Here is a 20,688-nt window from a genome sequence, read left to right as displayed (position 1 = left end):
ACCAAGACTGACCTAGCTATTGCTACCACTGAATACCTAACCTGCCAACAAAAGAGGCCAGTGTAAGTCCCCATTATGGTCCTATTCCTTGAGAAGACCAGCCAGCTTGCTTGGTGGCAAGTTCCATCTTGGAAGACCCAGCAGTTTATCCTCATAGGATTAGGGATCTACTCTGGGCATGGGTTGTCCTTTCCTGCCCAGAGAGTCTCAGACAGGACCACTATCTAGGAGCTTATGAAATGCCTGATCCTCACCCATGGACTCACACACAACATAGCATCCAATCAGGGGACCCATTCACAACAGAAGTGGGTCCCTGACCTTGGGATCCACTGGTCATGTCATATGGTACACCATCCAGAAGCGGCTGACCTCATAGAGTACTGGAATGCCTTTCTAAAGGTACAGCTGAAATACTAGCTCAGAAATACTCACAGTATGGGATGGCATCCTTCAGATGCAATATACAGATGAAATCAAAGGGTCTAAATCATCCTCAAAAGAAAGAATATATGGGTCTGGGAACCTAAAGGTGAAAGCAGGAGGGGACCCCACTTTACCATCACTCCCCATGACCCACCAAGGGATTTTGTGCTTCCCATATCTGCAACTCTGGACTCTCCAGGGCTGAAAGTGCAGATTCCCAAAGAGGTTGCCCCCTTGCCAAAGGGCACAGCAAGGGCCCTGTTGAACTACAAGTTATAGCTGCCATCAGAGCACTTTGGACTCCCATATCCAGAGACCAGAAGACAAGTAGTCACCATTGTGTGAAGAGTAAATGTCCTTGATCAGCAAGAGGAGGTAGGGTTACTTTTACACAGTGAGAACAGAGAAAATACATATGGAATCCAGGTGACCCACTTGGGCACCTGCAGGTACTCCCTCGCCCCAGTGTCACTGTGAATGGACATTTGCAGCAACCCTAGTACAAGAAGCTTTGTGACTGACAGGAACTCAAACCTCTTAGGAATGTGGGTTTGGGTCATACCACCAGGGAAGGGAAGCCACCAAGATCTGCCAAAATAATAATTGAGGGTGAGAGGAATTTAGAATAGGTGGGAGAAGAGAATGAAGATGAGTATGAGTCATGGTCCTGATGCCAGCTACAGCAATGAGTGCTATAGCTCACTCTTTGAGGTTCCCCCTCAGGAAGAGAGACCAATGGGAACAAGGGAGAAGCCACTCCCCAACCTTGGCTGAGAAGTAGATCTGTGTGGTACGAGGGGTGGACTATAGCAGCCATGAAAATGCGCTCCTTGGCTCTCCTGCTGTGAGGAGCATAATTCACTGAAAGACTGAGCACACTTCCTACAGACTGTTCCTCACCAGTTGAAGGAGCACATCAGGGTTACTAAAACAGGCCAATTCCAACAAGATCAGGACTCTTCCACTGGGCAACTTTGGCTTTGGAATTCCCTAACAGCCTACCTGAGGTTTCTTGAGCCTGCACTGATGCACAAGATGCTTTCTACCCAATCTTCCTTCCCTCCCCCGATGTCAAACTTCCATTGCATTCTTGAAGGCTATAAATCCTGGTAAATCACCCACATGAATCCCACCTTGCACAGAGTGGATTCAACCCAGTCTATACTACTCTTTTACACAAATTAGAAAAAAAGCACTCCTCCTAAGGTGGCTGGCTCCCAGTTGGAAAATCCAAGCCAGGGTTTATAGTGGTGGATTTTAGTTCCCTACCATTCCCCTCAAGCAAACACAATCTGTACAACCACACAGATGTGGAAGCACTGACTTCAGACGTCAGTTCATAAATGGGTGCATTTCTGATCCAAAACTGGATCATACCAGGGGCGCCTGGGTGGCTCAGTCAGTTAAGCGTCAGACTCTTGAGTTTGGTTCAGGTCATGATATCAGGGTTGAGAGATCGAGCCTTGCAACAGACTTTGCTGGGTGCAGGGATTTAAGATTCTCTCTCTCCCTCTTCCTCCGTCCTTCACACTGCTCACTGGCTCTCTCTCTTTCTCTCTCCCATCATCTTTTCAGTAACTACTGTTTTTTTGTTTTTCTCTTACTGTATTGTCCCCACCCATCTTGTATGAATCTCTACATCAGGCTGTCTTTTATAGACCTTCCGCCCATTTTAAAAGCAATTTGTTGTGTGCTGATGGGAAAACACAGTTGGTTACTTGTGATCAAAATTAAGTTGGGATATCTTAAGACAACTGAGCAAAGTCTCCCAAGAGTTAGAGTCTAGAAATGCAAATACCAAGACCCAAGGCCAAAGGCTGGGACAAAGCAGAATCTATAAATAACAGACTCAATAAATATTTCTTCTCCTTATTTAACCACATTTCATCATATGTAGGGACAATATTATATGCATTCAATGGCATTTATGAGGACTGACTAAGAGCACATTAGCAAGTAACTTCCCATTCCATCACTACCATGTCTGCCATAAAAGTTGCTCAGTAAATACTCTCTCTTAGCTCTTTTTCTTTGCATTATATCCAGAGGTGGTATTAAAAATTTAAAAACTAGGTGGAGGGGCTCCTGGGTGGCACAGTCGTTAAGCATCAGCTCTTGGCTCAGGTCATGATCCCAGGGTCCTGGGATCAAGCCCCGCATTGGGCTCCCTGCTCAGCAGGGAATCTGCTTCTCCCTCTCCCACTCCCCCTGCTTGTGTTCCCTCTCTCGCTGTGTCTCTCTCTGTCAAATAATAAATAAAATCTTTTAAAAAATAAAATAAATAAAATAAAATAAAAACTAGGTGGAACAAGAACATTTCAATTAAAACAGGCACTGGCCCCAGCACTAGGACACAGTCCTAGAAGTCTCCTGAAGTGCCAGTTCTTAACTGTTGTTGCTAGGTCATGGAAGGCTTAGGGAGTATCAGGGAAGAGGAAGAGATGCCTCCTGGGACACTGGACCACACCCAAGGCCAGGTGTTTACTAATTGGTTAGTAACTGGGTTGAACATCAACCCTGTATTACTCATAAGAGTCTCACAATCTGGATCAAACTTCTCAGACTCATATTTTTCTACCTCCTGCAGCCAAAACTCAGATGAACTAATACACCCTTTCCCTTAGATCCACCTGGAAAATTCCCAATCCACTCTCAAATTCTAGCTCAAATGTAAATTCCTCTGGAGAGTCTTTCCTGATCACCCAGAGATAGAGTTAACACCTTTCTGGTATTTTTCATAATATATTATGTTGGACTCTCTTATAGCACTTTGTTCAATCAAGAAATTATACTGAGTCCCTTCCATGTCATAAGAATTGAGCTAATAAATGCCCTACAGGTATTATAACTTTCTATCTTCTACATTCGACTGTATCTCCAAAAGTCACTAGGCAAAGTCTTGGTGTTCTTTTCATCTCCTATAAGACTAGTGCAGCACCAGGCAACCAATAGAAACTCAACATGTATTTGCTGAAAAGGTGAATTATTTTCGTTCAGGCGGTCTGAACTTGACCCATTCTGTCAACATTGATTGAGTGCCCTCTATGTTCTAAGCATTATGCTAAGCACTGGGAATTCGAAGATTGCTGATATAGTCCCTGGCCTCAAGATGTTTACAGACTAGAGGCGAGACTAATAACATTCTAGAATATCACATCATCATGTAATGGGAAATGCTAGTTAGAGATAAGCACAGAGAGTAAGGACAGCAGAGAGGAATGCCCCCACCCACACTTCTCCAAAGCATGGATGGTGTGTTCCAAGAGATTCCTCAGGATCCTAAATTCTAGGCTGTCAGATACAGAAGTCTATGAGTAGGGGACTTTTGTGAAAAGATACCCTATAATGATGAGTTCTTAACCTGGATCTAACCTGAACTGCAATACAAAAGTGTGTGTGAGATGTGTGTGTGGTTTTCGTAAGAAGGTATCTGTATGGGTACTAATGGGTATGGATGGAGTACACCGGTGTGTGGGTAGGTGAGTGGGTAAATGTGTTAGTGAGAAGAGTGTATTATGTGTATAAGCGGATATATTATGTCGGTGTGTGGGGTTGGTGTGTGGAAGGTTGATGTGTGGCCATGTGAGAGTGAATACATGCGCGGGTGTGTGGGGGTGTTAACGGGTATATGTGTGGGTGGTTGGAGGAGTTGTGATCTTTGTATAAGTAGGTATTGGGGAGTGTGTGAGGGGCTGGGTATGTTTTATACATTTTGCTGAGGAGATCCAAAGAGGTCTATGTCTAAAACATGATTAAGAACATCCGCTGGATATTCTTCCCTTTCCCTCTGAAGAACATCTGAGCTTGTCAGTCTAGAGCATCCCCATATAGGACCATCCCTGAGTATAGTACAGGCCTCGTGAACTAGATATCATCCAGCTGTTCTGCAGGGACACAAAACGACTCCTAAGGGAAAAAGGGCACCTGTTACTGCACATTTATTGCCTTTATTCTATTTCTGGGCCTTCCTTGCATCGGAAGGGCAAAAAGGAGGAGGTAGGTTGGTGAGCTCCAGCTTCAGAAGTAAAAGGAGCTGGGGTTCCAGTGCCCATAATGGACCTACAAGCCAGCCCTGAGCCTCCCCTTGAGCGCCTGCTGAACTACTAGGCTTCCAGTCAGGTCCTGGGCTGGTCAACCCCTGAGATGCGCGATGCACCCCAGGATATCCAGGCATGACCCTGCTTGCCGTATTGATACACCCACCCTGACTGCCTCAGTTCCCCAATCTACACAGACGCCTGCCCTGGGCTAGGCAAAGCAAGTGACACCATGTGGCCAGCGATGTTCAAAACCTGACAAAGCATCTGGCAGCTCTGCTGGGCTCTCCAGTTCGGTAAACCAGCCCAGCCCTGATAATATCATCCCTGAAAGCTTTTCTTGAAATTACATTTTTAAAAACCAGCACCATTCCTTTTATGATGAAGGCTCGTAGCAGTGAAGCAATTCAAGTATCCTCAGGTGAAGTTTCATGAAGGGCAGCCAGGAATGCTGCCATGTTCTTCCTGGGTTACTCGCTGGATGGCTGACTATCTGGGATAATCCATCTTTTCAAATCCCTGTTAAGGGGCTCAGGGAAAATACCACCTTCTCAGCATACCCACAAAATGCACAGGTGTAGGTCTAGAAGTCTGGCCAGGGCTGCATCATGGAAGTGAGAGGTTGTCTATAGACTCATGGAATTGTACCCAAAACATCAGCCGAACAAGAGCAAGGCTGGTTGTGTCCATGAGCATGGGAAATATACTCCCATCTCATTGTTGGCATTGGCCTCTACGGCCGCTACCCTTTCTGCTCTGAGCATCTTCACCGGATTGACTAGGTGAAACAAAATTTAGCCACCCATGTTTCCTTAATCCCATCGCGATCCCTTGCGCACTGTATGTATATGAGAAAAATTGGCTATTTCCTGCCCAGGGTTCCGGGACCAAGAGGGGCAATCAGGACCAGGCCTCAGGCCAGGGCTTATCTAGGCAAGATCTTAATGCGCCCTGCCAGAAATGCAGGAAGCCAGGAGATGACAAATGGTGCCAAAGAGAAGACTGACAAGACAAGCCATAGAAGCCAGATCTGCTTCAGGTTCAAACAGTTATCTGGTCAGAGACTGAAAGCCAAAAAGTCGGGATAGGAGTGAGGTGGGAAACCAAAAGCAAGGTCAGAGGAGAAGATTTTGCCAAATATTTGGCAACAGCGTAACAATGATGGTGTATTAGAGGGCTACCCTGGTCTCAAGGATTATAATCAGACAAAATATGCTCTCAAACCAAAAAGGAATAAAAGTAGAAACTAAGAACAATTACATACCTAGAAAATCTCCAAAGATGTATAATATTAAACAACATTTCTAAACAGCTCATGGGTCAAAAAAAGAAATTGCAGGGACGCCTGGGTGGCTCAGTTGGTTGGACGACTGCCTTCGGCTCAGGTCATGATCCCGGGGTCCCGGGATCGAGTCCCACATAGGGCTCCCAGCTCCATGGGGAGTCTGTTTCTCCCTCTGACCTTCTCCTCGCTCATGCTCTCTCTCACTGTCTCTCTCTCAAATAAATAAATAAAATCTTAAAAAAAAAAAGAAAAGAAATTGCAAATGAAATTACAAACTATTTTGAACTGAATAATAATGAATACACAACCCCTAAATTTATGGGATACAATTAAAACAGTCCTGAGAATAAAGTATATAGTTTTAAAAACTTCTTTTAAGGCAGAAAATGATAAACATCATTAACCATTAGGAAAATGCAAATAGAAAACACAATGAGATACCACCATATACCTATTCGAAGGGATAAAATGCTTTTAAAATAACCTAACAATCCAGGTATTGATTGGGAGCAACAGGAACTCTCCTCATTTATTGTGGGGTGAGGAGAGGGATGTTCAAAATGATCCACTACTTCAGTAAAAAAATTAGCAGTTTCTTATAAAGTAAGCACGCACTCAGCAATTGCTATCCTGGGTATTTATCTGAGAGAAATGAAAATGTGTGTTACACAAAAACCTGATAGGGAACATTTTTAGCATTTTTATTTGTAATTACCAAAACATGGAAATGACCCAAATGTCTATCAGATGAGTGAATAAAAAGGCTGTGGTCCATTCATAAAGTAGACTACCACTCAGCAGTAAAAAGGAATGAGCTACTAATAGACACAAAAATATGGATGAGTCTCAAAGGTTGTATGCTGAGAAGAGCCAGACTCCGAAAACTACGTACTACATGATTCCACTAGGGTATGACATTCTGGAAAAAGCAAAACTATGGAGAAAGAAAGCAAGTGAATAGTTGCCAGGCTGGAGGTGAGGGAAAGGACTGACTACAAGAGGGTATGAGGACATTTGGGAAGGTGATGATGGTGTTCTCTATCTTGAATATATGGCAACTACATGACAGTGTATGCATGCCAAAATTTACAGAGATCTATGCTTTAAAAAGGTGATTTTACCCCATAAAAATTAAATCTTAGTTTACAAAAGAAAAACAAACACAATGAAGTACCAGTATATACCTATGAGAAGCAGACAGGAGAATGGTGGTTGCCAGGGCTGGGGAAGGGGAAAATGGGGGATCTTCGTCAAAGAGTACAAAGTTTCAATTATGCAACATTACTAAGCTCTGGGGATCTCAGGTACAGCAATGTGAGGATAGTTAATAATACTTTATTGAATACATGTAATTTGCTAAGAGGGTAGATATTAAACGCTTTCATCAAAAGAAAAGAGGGGAAAGAAAGGAAAGAAAAAGGAAAAGAAAGAAAATAGTCGCTATGTGGGGTGACAGATACGTTATTGAGCTTGATTGTGGTGATTATTTCACAATGTAAACATGTGTCAATACATCAAGTCGTATACCTCAAATACATTTAATTTTTATTTGTCAATTACCACATACCTCAATAAAGCTGGGGAGAAAATTAACACTACAAAGCTTCTAGAAGAAAATGTCAGAGACTATCTCTGCAACCTCGTAGTGTGTGATATTTCTTAAACAGGAAAAAGAATCACTGACCATAAAAGAAAAAATAATAATAAATTGAACACAAAATTATACATAATTTAAATGCAAAAAAAAACTGTCCTAGATTTCCTCTAATCATCTTAACTTCAATGTAATAGTTTTTTTCTTTACTTGTTTGTTTGTTTGTTTGTTTGTTTTTTGGTTTCTAGAGGAGAAAGGAGAGGAGAGGAAAAATTGGAAGAAGAGGATTCAAAGAGGGGAAGAGAGGGGTAGGAAAAAGGGTTTTGGTTCAAGGTAGTTATGCTGTGGTAGAAGACAGTATTTTTTAAATACATGGACTTCTCAAAACAGCATTATGATGGGGAAAGAAAACTGTGTGTAATACTCTTAAGCCATCAAAATGAGGAAAATCAGGGGTACCTGGATGGCTCTGTCCATTGAGCATCTGCCTTCAGCTCAGGTCATGATCTCAGAGTCCTGGGATCAAGTCCCATATCAGGCTCCCTACTCAGCAGGGAGTCTGCTTCTCTTTCTGCCCTTTACCCTACTTGTGCTCGCTCTCTCGCTCTCTCTCCCTCTCAAATAAGTAAATAAAATTTTTATTTAAAGAAAAAAAGAGGAAGGGGCACTTGGGTGGCTCAGTGGGTTTTTTTTATATAGCAAGCACATGTGTACTAAAGACCCAGATTTATTTAATCTTTACATTTTGCTTTAACTCAGGTTGTTTTTTGGTTTTGTTTTGTTTTTTTTTATTTGATAGACAGAGATCACAAGTAGTCAGAGAGGCAGGAAGGAGGGAGAGGAGGAAGCAGGTTCCCCGCTAAGCAGAGAGCCCGATATGGGGCTCGATCCCAAGACCCTGGGATCATGACCTGAGCCGAAGGCAGAGGCTCTAACCCACTGAGCCACTCAGGCGCCCCCCCCACCACTTTTTTTTTTTTTTTTCTCATTAAACTTTTGTTTTAATGGGTCTCAAAATTCTGTGACAGATTTTCGGTCAAGTTGTTTCCATTAAAAAGTACTGATTTTAAAAACTAATAACTTAAAACTGCCACACACACACAAAAAAACAAATGGTCCACAAAACATTCTCCTTTCCTTCTGAAGGTTTTACGATGCATTGTTATCATTAACCAGTCTTTTACTATTAAACTTAAATGGCCAATTGACACAAACAGTTCTGAGACCGTTCTTCCACCACTGATTAAGACTGGGGTGGCAGGTATTGGGGATAATATTCATTTAGCCTTCTGAGCTTTCTGGGCAGACTTGGTGACCTTGCCAGCTCCAACTGCCTTCTTGTCTACTGCTTTGATGACACCCTCTGCCTGGGTCATGGTCCCAGGATCCTGGGATCGAGCCCTGCGTCAGGCTCTCTGCTCGGCAGAGAGCCTGCTTCCTCCTCTCTCTCTGCCTGCCTCTCTGCCTACTTGTGATCTCTGTCTGTCAAATAAATAAATAAAATCTTAAAAAAAAAAAAAGGAGGAAAATCCTGCCCCCTGTGACACCATGGATGGACAAGGAGGGCATTATGCTAAATGAAATGAGTCAGACAGAGAAAGAAAAATTCTGTATGATCTCTTTTATATGTGGAATCTAAAAAACAAGCAAATTCACAGAAAAAGAGATCAGATTTGTGGCTAGCAGAAGTGGGATGTTGAGGGGAGAAGGAAGTGGAGGAAGGTGATCAAAACATACAAACATAAAATAAGTAAGTACTGAGGATATATTGTACAACATGATGACTATGGTTAACTCTGTTGTGTGGTATATTTGAAAGTTGCTAAGAGAGTAAACACTGAAAGTTCTCATCACAAAGAAAAAAATTGTTTTCTTCCTGTGTGTGTGTGGTCTTGTGTGTGCATGGGATAATGGGTGTTAACTAAACCTTATGGCTGTAATCATTTTGCAATATATGTAAGTAAAGGCACTAGGCTGTGCACATTAAACCTATGTATATAGTTCTTAACTATATCTCAATAAAACTGAAAGGAAATAAAACATTATTGTAAGTATAATCTTACCCTAAATGTAGGTTCTGTTTTTCTTTAATTTTTTTAAAGGTTTTATTTGCTTATTTGAGAGAGAGACAGAGCACGAGCCAGGGCAGGGCAGAGGGAGAGGGACAAGCAGACTCTGCACTGAGCATGGAGCCCAGCGTAGAACTCGATCGCAAGACCCTGGGACCATGACATGAGCCAAAGTCAGGTGCTTAACCAACTGAGCCACGCAGGTGCCCCAGGTTCTATTTCTTCATATTTAAAAAGCTGAACTGGGGCGCCTGGGTGGCTCAGTCATTAAACATCTGCCTTCAGCTCAGGTCATGATCCGAGGTTCCTAGGATCAAGCCCTGCGTCGGGCTCACTGCTCAGCAGGAAGCCTGCTTCCCCCTCTCCCAATCCCTCTGCTTGTGTTCCCTCTCTTGCTGTGTGTGTCTCTCTCTCTCTTTCAAATAAATAAATAAAATCTTTAAATAAATAAATAAATAAATAATAAAATAAAAAGCTGAACCGATAAGAGACGATGTCATTGGGTTCTGTTCTTTCCTTGGTAAAAGGCCAAATCTATGTTTTGCCTAATGCCAAGTCAAACAAGGAGGGGAGGGGTGGGAAGAACAAGGAAGAACTGGAAATGTGATCTTGGTAATGAGACAGAGCAGAAAAAGAGAAGAAAAGGAACCTTCAGAGGCCCACTGGGCAATTCTGGGAAGTAGGAGGCCCACGTCAGAGCTGCAGATTTGAGGACCAATTTGCAGTGACTGCCACATCCCCCAGGCAGCACAGTGTCACAGAGCCTGGGTTGCCAGGGGGCAGAATGGGAGCGATAAGTCCTCCAGGAACCATCTGTGGCAGGCCTCTAAGAGGGGAAAGGGACATTTAGTATCTGCTTTTGTTAATTAGATTCAAACCGACAGTTTATTTCCACACTTCTGGGTTTGAGATAAAAGACTGGAAAGCCAGCTTTAAAACTTTAGCCACACCTTATCCAGAAACAGGTACTTGATGTGAGGCTAGAGTGGTAACCAGCCCCCCATTTAGGCTGGACAATGGTTGTCAAGCAGAGTCTCCTGGGGGGGTGACTAGTTTCTGCTACCTTAGCAGAGCCACTCTGGGACCCCATCTTGCATGCATAAAAATACCCAAGTGTTTTCTCCTTGATTTCAGAGAAATTCCAGCCCTCCAATAAAACCTCAAACCACATCTTCTGTTAGACAAAAAGACTCCATGGATATAGCACTCCAAACATGGTAAAGACTTACATGTGAGTAGAAATTTCTGGTCACTTTTAGGTTTCCATCCTACTTACCAGTTCAGGATGGGGTGTGATATACAAGATATATCAAGAGTTTCCCTTGGTCCCTCTGACTTGATTCCAAACATCATAATCTGCCCATCATAATCCTGGGAAGAAAGATCAGATACAAAAGTAAATGGGGAACTAACAGACAAGACCCAATTTATTGATCAACGACATCAAAGTAGAGACTTTGACTTGAATTTAGAGTTTAGGGAATAATATGATTAATGCCTAACACTTGATTTCCTCTTCTTGGTAACACAACTTCTCTGGTTGGGTGTCTACTCCACAAGTGGATAAACAAGAGAACCTACTTCAATTTCACCTGGAAATCCAGACAGGAGGTAAAGAATGTAGAAGTGGAATGGAATCAGACTTCTTGGCCTTTGTCTCTCCTTAGCTGGCTGCAAGTAGGAAGGAGGGTTGAAGTGGGTGGGGAAAAGACAACTAAAAAAATTTGGCAATGGTGTCCAGGAGGAGGGAAGAGGGGGAAAGGAAGTGGGAGGCTTCCAGGCAAGAGGAGACCATCCCCATGCTTTTCGGAGCTGGAGGCCCTCAGGTTTTGTATCCTGCTCACATTTCTTTGCAGAGCTCCTCCAAGCTCCAGCACCATGCATCACTACCTATGGGAATATATCATATTGGCTGTGTCCTTAACCTTCCTGAGCCTCCTCCTTCAAGAGAATAATAAAGAGCATCTTACATATAACTTATCATTGGTAAGTACCAGAGACTGAGATTGGACTGCTTGTCAATCCTTTGGTAAGGAGGAGTTTTTTCCAGTCATGCAAACACTCTAGTTATCGCCACAGAATTTCTAAGAAGAGGACACTTGAAGAATCAGGAGAGTGTCAGAGAAAAGGTAAATTCTGAACCAGCCTTGAAAGATGTATAATATTTGAATAAAGGCAAGGAGGAAGAGGAGGTAGTTTAAGTGTAGAGAGAGCAATGCACAGACACTTCTAGAAAACCATGCTGACTGACAGGACCTGCATGTGATGAGGCCTGCCTGAGTGTGGCCATTTCCCTCACCAGAGCCTGGCATGAGAGATGTCATTCGTCCCATTTCTCATACAAGGGAATTGAGACACAGAACCCTAATTTAACTTCTCCCATATGACACCTGCAGGTAGAGAAAACCAAATCCAATATGGGTCATGCTCGGGTTTTGGGAGTCTGTATTTCCTTAATGCCTTCCCTTAATGCCAGCTACAGCAAAACATAGGTGGATGTGGGGAAGTGGTTGAGAAACGTACACATAGTCGGAGTGGAGTAAAAGAAAGGGCTTTAGAATTGAAGCGTTGTGGGCAACTTCCGCAAGGACAGGACCAGGCACCGGACTTCAGTACTTGCCACAGAAGCCAGCACAGTCTAAGCCAAGTTAGATGACTTTGGCCAGACTGATAATGGTAGGAGAAATTAGGTGTGAGGCATGGTGGGGCAAGCATGTTCTACTCTACAGAAGCCTAGGAACCTCCTACAGGTATTCCTACTTTCTACCTGATTCCAGGGCCCACCACCCCTTCTGGAAAGTCCTGTGTGTTCTCATGGTGAGGTGTGGAACAGCAGTCAGCTAAGTCCTGACACTGGGGCTCTCTGGTGACTGGATCCTGAGGCTTGCCCCGCCTGCCTTAAAAGGGGGATCTGCCCCTTACTTGTCTCCAGGGGCCTCAGGATGAACATCAGGGCTGATGTTTATCTTATCCTCAGCAGGAGGAAAAGAAGAAAATACTGTGGCAGCTCAATCAGGAGCAAATCAGCTCTGAAAGCAAGAACCATCTGGTGACCTTCAAGGACATGCAGAATCCCTCCCCTTTACCCCAAGAGGCCAACTACAAATTCCTGGCTGGATCCCCTCCCCAGGAAAAGAGTGAGTATAGGGGAGGAAGGGGTCAGACTGGGACATCAGACAAAGTGTTCCAACAAGAAAAAGGAGGATGGGTAAAAAGGGAACATGAGCTGGTGTCTGGAGAGGAAAGCAGGGTGCTCTGAGAGAGGGCCATGCTATGAAATTTGGTACAGTTTATAATGCTGAGTGGACTTTCTTCCCACTGGTCTCCCCCGTGAATGACTAACAAGTTGAGAAGTCCACAGTGACTGGTAAGTGACCTGTTAAGGAGCCATCCCCTAGTGAAGCTCATTCATGCCCCACCCCCCTCGGAGGAGGTAGGGGTAAGACAGGATGGAAGAGCAGGAGAGGAGAGAAGAAGAGAGGGGAGGGGAGGGGAAGAGAGGGGAAGAGAGCTATGGTAAAAAGCACTGGGTAGAGGAAGAAAAGGTTGGGTAGGTACTGATGATCTGTACCCTAGATTGCCAGAACCCATGGGTTTATGCAGGTCCCTGGAGATCCTCTAATCCAGGTCTGTCTGATCCACAGTAGCTGAGATAAGTCCAACGTCCTGATTTTTCTGATTTCTGATTTTTCTAGATTACTCAAGATAGGTAACACAGCCTAATGAGGAACAGAGACAAGACAATGTCCTCTGGATTCCAAGGACCAGAAAGAGGGAAGGAGTCACCATGAACTGCCTGGGTTCTCATCAACAAACAAGTATAACATCCCAAGATCTTCCATGAAGGAGTTATTGCCCTATCTAGAGTTATGGCAGTCTTTATAGCGGTGGAATTATGATCATGGTGGAACTGACTTTGGATCAGATCTATACACCTGTCCTGGTCTGTTTGGGCTGCTATAACAGAATTCCATAGATTGAGTGCCTTATAAACAACAGGAATTTATTTCTCACAGTTTTGGAAGCTGGGAAGTCCAAAGTCAAGATGCTGGCCGATTTACTGTCCGGTGAGGGCCTGCTTCCTGGTTCATAGATGACTGGCTGTATCTTTGGGTAAAGGAACTCTCAAGTTTCTTTTATAAGGGTATTGATCCCACTCATAAAGGCTCCACCCCCAAGGCCTAATCACCTCCCACAAGCTCCATCTCCTAGTACTATCACCTTGGGGGTTAGGATTTCAACATATGAATTTCGGGGGACATATTCAGGCCATAGCAAGACCAAAATCTCCAGTGTTCCAAGGTTGAGACCTTGCTGAGGCAAAGTTTGCTTAGTTGGGATTCAGGAATGGACATTTAAAACATCTATGAATAAAACAAAATACCTTGAATCCCCTAGAACTGTATGCAAAATTTGGTAGGAATTCATATGTGCATTTTTCCTAGAAGAAAATACTTTCATCACAGCATTAAAATATCATATCTACCTTTATTTATTTATTTGAGAGTGACAGAGATAAGCAAGAGAGAGCAGGAACCGGGAGAAGAGGGAGAAGCAGGCTCCCGCTGAGCAGAGAGCCCATTGCGGGGCTCAATCCCAAAACCCTGGGATCATGATCTGAGCTGAAGGCAGATTCAACCAATTGAACCACCAAGGTGCCCTGAAATTATTCCTGAATTTAAAAGAAAAAAATATTTGACTCTACCAGTTGCCTCTCACTAGAATATTTATTCTCTCATTTCTTTTTTTAAAGATTTTATTTATTTATTTGAGAGAGGAGAGAGCACAAGTCGAGGGAGAGGCAGAGGGGCAGGGAGAGAGAGAATCCCAAGCAGCCTCTCCAGTGAGCACAGAGCCCAACACGGGTTTCAGTCTCACAACCCTGAGATCATGACCTGAGCCAAAACCAAGAGTCAGACACTTAACTGACTGAGCCACCCAGATACTCCAATTCTCCCATTTCATTAGAAACGATAACATCACAGAAAACCACGAACACATCTAAAAAAGAATAAAATTCCCATGTTCCTTGCAATTTGGTTGACCAATAAAATGAAAGCAAAACTTTGGGGGAGATTTCCATTAAAAAATTCCAATAGAGGTTTAGCCAGCCGGCAGAAACCTTTTTCGCATTGACCTAATAATTCTTCATCTTGTTACTTTGCTATTGCTTTCAATCAGATGCTATTTATATTTTGTTCAACTTTTTCTAGCTGTCTTGCATAAGAGGTTCAAATACCTAAATTGCTATTATAAAAAAACTTTATGTATAACTTGAAAAAATTGTCAAGACACACCATTAAATGAAAAATCCCCAGCTTCAATATAATATATACAAAATTATTCATTCATGTGAAAAAATTCTATGCATTTTCATTCAGCATCATTATAAAAAGAAACTACAGAAGACTCTATTACTGGCAATTTGTCTATGAATCCTATAAAAACTCTCCTGATTAAAACAACTAAATATACTACACATACTACATAAAAGTTGTTTTTAAGTGTATCAAAGAAATGAAAAGAATATAAGAAATACTGAAAGACCAAAAAGTTAAACAAAAATAAGAATCCAGATAAGTTAAATAAGGACTTAAGCTGAATTTTGCCCTGAGGAAATTAACCAAACATCAGTAACACTGACCTCCATTTTTTAAATTTATGTTTTAATTTAAATTCAATTAATTAACATATAGTGTACTATTAGTTTCAGAGGTAGAGTTCAGTGATTCCTCAGTCTTACTTAATACCCAGCACTCATTAAATCCAGCGCCCAGGGGCGCCTGAGTGGCTCAGTGGGTTGGGCCGCTGCCTTCGGCTCAGGTCATGATCCCAGGTCCTGGGTTCGAGCCCCACGTTGGGCTTTCTGCTCGGCAGGGAGCCTGCTTCCTCCTCTCTCTCTGCCTGCGTCTCTGCTTACTTGTGATTTCTCTCTGTCAAATAAATAAATAAAATCTTTAAAATAAATAAATAAATAAATAAATCCAGCGCCCTTCATAATGTCCATCACCCATTTGCCCCCATTCCCCCACCCTTCACCCCTCCAACAACCCTCAATCTGTTTCCTATGAGCTCCATTTTTGACAGCTGTGTGGAGTGCATGAGACTAAAGAAAAGGTCAGGGATACTTAAGATTTTGTGGATAATGGGAGACCGCCATGTAAATCTACTATACCAAACAACTACATCTCATCATAGAGAGCTGGAAAGAGACAACTCCTCAGGAGGGAACAGAAATAAAATTACCTGTCTCAGTCTGCACTATTAGATGGGAAAAAATTTTTCCCTGATATTCCTAAACACAAGTTGTCCTTTATGGATTTGCTGTGACCCAAATTAACATAACCAAGTGCTCCCAAAAATCTCTGGCCAAGATTAAATTTTTAGGGGCGCCTGGGTGGCTCAGTCGGTTAAGTTGGTTAAGCGGCTGCCTTCGGCTCAGGTCATGATTCCAGGGTCCTGGGATGGAGCCCCGCATTGGGCTCCCTGCTCCCTGGAGAGCCTGCTTCTTTCTGTCCCTCTGCCTGCTGCTCTGCTTACTTGTGCTCTCTCTCTCTATCTCTCTATCAAATAAATAATTAAAATCTTTAGGGGCGCCTCGGTGGCTCAGTGGGTTAAAGCCTCTGCCTTCGGCTCAGGTCATGATCCCAGGGTCCTGGGATCAAGCCCCACATCGGGATCTCTGTATGGCAGGGAGACTGCTTCCTCCTCTCTCTCTGCCTGCTTCTCTGTCTACTTGTGATCTCTATCAAATAAATAAATAAAATCTTTAGAAAATAAATAAATAAATAAATAAATAAATAGAATCTTTAAAAAAAAAGATTATATTTTTAAATTGGTCACCGTTCAAATTGGTAGTGCCTCCCAGGATTCTGGGAAAAGGCAAATGTAAATCTTTTGGAGGAATTTAGGACTCAGAGAATCCTCACAAAGTTCTAAAAAACAGGCTCCTGGTAAAAATTCACAAAACCCACAAGGCACAATGACACTATAATGAGAACCAGGAAAAAAAAAAAAAAGCATAACAGAATCAGAGCTGAGAAGACTTCAAATATTGAAAATATCAGATACAGAATAAAGAATAACTTTTAATATATTCTTTAAATTGAAGTTAGGATTGAAAATATGAGTAAAAAATAAATGACTAGATTAAGGACTGAGAATATTTGAAATACAGAACTTTTTTTAAAAAACTTACTTATTGGGGCACCTGGATGGCTCAGTCATTAAGCGTCTGTCTTCGGCTCAGGTCATGATCCCAGGGTTCTGGGATCGAGCCCCACATCAGGCTCCCTGCTCCATGGGATGCCTGCTTCTCCCTCTCCCACTCCCACTGCTTGTGTTCCCTCTCTTGCTGTGTCTCTCTGTCAAATAAATAAATAAAATCTTTAAAAAAAAAACATTAAAAGGAGATTCTCTCTCTTCCTCTGGGCTCCCACCACCACCACTCCCCATGTGTGCACATGCACACACACACACACACACACGTTCGCTCTCTCTCTCAAAAGAAAAGAAAGAAAGAAAGAAAGAAAGAAGGAAAGAAAGAAAGAAGGAAAGAAAGAAGGAAAGAAAGAAAGAAAATACTTGTCAGCTTCTGATGTAGAGAAATGCAGACACTCATGCTGCTGCTAGCGGTGGTGTAAACCAACACAACCACTTTGGACAAGGGGCAGTTTCTACTTCTACTATCTACAAACACCTGTGTACCTTCTGATGGAGCAGGTATGTATATACACAACAGAAATACAAGTACACATGCTACACGAATGTATATGGGAGCACTATTTGTAATAGCCACAGATTAGAAATAACCGAAATGTACATCAATAGTAGAATGCATAAATAAGTTTGATTTTGCCACACAATGGAATACTGCTCAGCAATGAAAATGAACAAACTGCGACTATCATAACAACATGGGAAAATCCCCAACACATTGCAAAAGAAGCTAGTATGAAAAACTATGTACTGTATTATCCTTTTTATATAAGTTCCTAAAATAGGCAAAACTAAAGTTGCATCTGAGTAGTAGTTACCTCTGTGAATGGGAGTGAGTATGGAGGCTTCTGAGGTGCTGGTGACATTCTACTTCTTGATCTGCGTGAGTATGTTCACTTGGTGAAAAGTCATGGATATCTGTCTGGTTGCACGTCAGGGGTGAAGATCTGATTCCATTGAGCTTGAGAGGAGTGGGAGAGGGGAAATTGGATGCAGGAAAACTAGAAACAGCTCTTTGAAGGAGTTTTGCTGCAAAGGAAGACAAAAAAAAAAATCAGGAGATATTTGTCAGAGCAAATGGAGACAAGAGAAGTTTTCTTTCTTTTTTAAGACTGCTGATGATAACAACCCAGCAGAGTGAAAATTTAATGATACAGATGACAGAAAGAAGAATTGCTAGAGCCATGTATTCTTATTCTTCTTCTTCTTTTTTTTTTTAAGAGTTCATTTATTTATTTGTCAGAGAGAGAGAGAGAAAGAGACCACAAGCAGAGAGAGCAGGAGAGGCAGAAGCAGGGAGCCCAAAGGGAAACTTGATCCCAGGACCCTGGGACCATGACCTGAGCCAAAGGCAGCTGCTTAACCTACTGAGCCATGCAGGCACCTGAGAGCTTTCATTATTTTTTTTTAAAGATTTTATTTATTTATTTGTCAGCAAGAGAGCTCAAGCAGGGGGAGCAGCAGGAAGAGAGAGAAGCAGGCTCCACTGAGCAGGGAGCCGGATGTGGGACTTGATCCCAGGATCCGGGATCATGACCTGAGATGAAGGCAGACGCTTGCTTAATGGACTGAACCACCCAGGCGCCCCAGGAGCCTTCATTTTTTATTGCACCTCATTAATAGCCTTTTAGATTTGAAATTGGTTAGATTTTAGTTCTTTTATTTCTCCAGAAAGGGAATCTCTAATATCTTCTGTGTTTTTTTCAAGCCCAGCTAGTATCTTTATAATCATCATTCTGAACTCTAGTTCCGACATCTTACTAATGTCTGTATTGATTAGGTCCCTACCAGTTAGGACTACTTCTTGTTCTTTTTTTTTTTTTTTTTTTTTTTTGAGGTGAGTTTTTCCCTTTTGTCATTTTGTCCAGAGAAGAATAGGTGAATAAGAGAACAAAATGTTACAAGGGTAACAACAACCCCAGAAAAATATACACAAAACAAATCAGAAGAGACACAAAACCAGGGGGAAAAGAAAGGGGGAAAAAAAAAGAATATGATCAGGCTGGTGAATAGAACAGAGCCACACCCTAGATTTGGGGTGTATTTTGGTCTGTTAAAAGAAACTGCCTCCCAAAATTTTAAAGAAAGAAAAACATATCTATACAAAAAAATAAGGTTAAATACAATGAAGGGATAAAATATGATGGTAAAAATGAAAATTTAAAAAAGATTTTAAAAAAGGAATTGATAAGATGTTGATTGAAAAAGGAAAGAAGAAAAATTCAAAAAGAAAAAGGAGAAAAAGAAAAACAAAGAAAATTAAAAAAAAAAAACTCGAAAGACTAAAGAATCATGAGGGAAAAACCATGAATTCTATGTGCTGTATTGCCCTAGCACTGGAGTTCCGCAGTTTTCATTGATCCGTGGACTTGGTCTTGGCTGGATGTTCTTGCCATTCTTCTGGGGGAGGGGCCTGTTGCAGTGATTCTCAAATGTCTTTGCCCGAGGCAGAATTGCACCACCTTGCCAGGGGCCAGGCTAAGTAATCTGCTGGAGTTCACTCTCAGGAGCTTTTGTTCCCTGAACACTTTCCGTAGAGCTCTGGAGGACAGGAATGAAAATGGCGGCTTCCCAGTCTCCAACCCTGAGGAGCCAAGAGCTCAGGCCCCACTCCTCAGTGCGCCCTCAGAGAAAAGCGCTCAATCACTCCCGTCTCCCTGTCTCAGGCCATGCTCCGAGCTCACCCGGCCTGGGAGCACTTCTGTCTCTGTTGCATAGCCCCGTTTGGAGTCTCCAAACCCAGCAGATTCCTGCCCCGTGCTCCCAAGCCACTCCTCCCAGAGGAGGAAGCTGGGGGGGGGGGTCTCCCCAGATCTGCTGCTTGTTGGGTCCCTGCCTGAAAAGCAATGGCCCGACTGTGCCTCGGATCACAGTTTAAGGTTTAAGGTAACAGTTTAAGGTAACCCCAAGCTGAGAGCCCCCTCCTCGGCTCCATCTCTGCAGCCGGCTGCCCCGCTCCCATCCCTGGGAGCTCTGCCACACTCAGATATCCCAGGTCTTTCTGTGACCCTGTAGGTCCTGGTACCGCACTATCCCCTTGAGGGCTCCAATCCCCACTTAGCCATTGGAGTGACGTCCCTCATGGGAGCAGACTTCTAAAAGTTCTGATTTTGTGCTCCGCTGCTCTCTCACTTGCCCCACGCCGGGCCCTCCCCCCGCCGGGCCCTCCCCCCGCAGTCTATCTTCCTGTATATCACCTTGGATTCACTTCTCCAGACGTCCTACCTTCCAGAAAGTGGTCACTTTTCTGTTCATAGCGTTGCTGCTACTCTTTTCTTCAATCTCCTGTAGAGTTTGCAGGTGTTCAGAATGGTTTGATCACCATCTAGTTGAATTCCTGGGACCAGACTGAAATTTAGGTTTCCTTCTCCTGTGCCATTCTTGCTCCTCCCCCATCTGATTTTAGTAGTATTATTTAAAGGAAACCCCTAATTCTTTTGCAAAAATACAATCTAACCACTACCTGTATCTGCCAGCTCACTCCTTGCTCCTCCCCCATCTGATTTTAGTAGTATTATTTAAAGGAAACCCCTAATTCTTTTGCAAAAATACAATCTAACCACTACCTGTATCTGCCAGCTCACTCACCACTTCTCCCTCTACCAGCCATCCTGCACTGTACTCACTCCCCAAAATACCATTTCTGCCTTTATTCTTTAATGAACTACCATGTTCAAAGGGGCATGAAGAACTCAGACTTGTTTCATACGATTGTCCTTAGCAAAGACAGATCTAGGCACAGTACCACCCACAATAAGGAGGTAGTAGGCATGATGAGGGAGCAGGAGGCTGGCTGAAAACAAAGCAAAAGCTGGCACCTTGCACCCCCTCTCCACCTGCTCCCCTCAGTAATATGTGTCACATTCCTCAGGCATAAACGAGAAACAAATAGTTAACTTGCAGAGATCACAATCCTGCAAGACAGAGTCTCCCTTGGTTTACAAATGTCCTTGAGATTTACAACAAAGAAGTTACCTTATCAGTAGCCCAATTTCCAGAGGCACATAACTCAGTTCCTCAAGCCCTAATGTCACCCTCCCCTCCATAAAAACTGAAGGA

Source organism: Enhydra lutris, unplaced genomic scaffold (assembly GCF_002288905.1).
Source record: "Enhydra lutris kenyoni isolate GAN:26980312 unplaced genomic scaffold, ASM228890v2 scaffoldscaffold25, whole genome shotgun sequence".
In the NCBI taxonomy this organism is placed as follows: Eukaryota; Metazoa; Chordata; class Mammalia; order Carnivora; family Mustelidae; genus Enhydra; species Enhydra lutris.
This window is presented reverse-complemented; position numbering follows the sequence as displayed.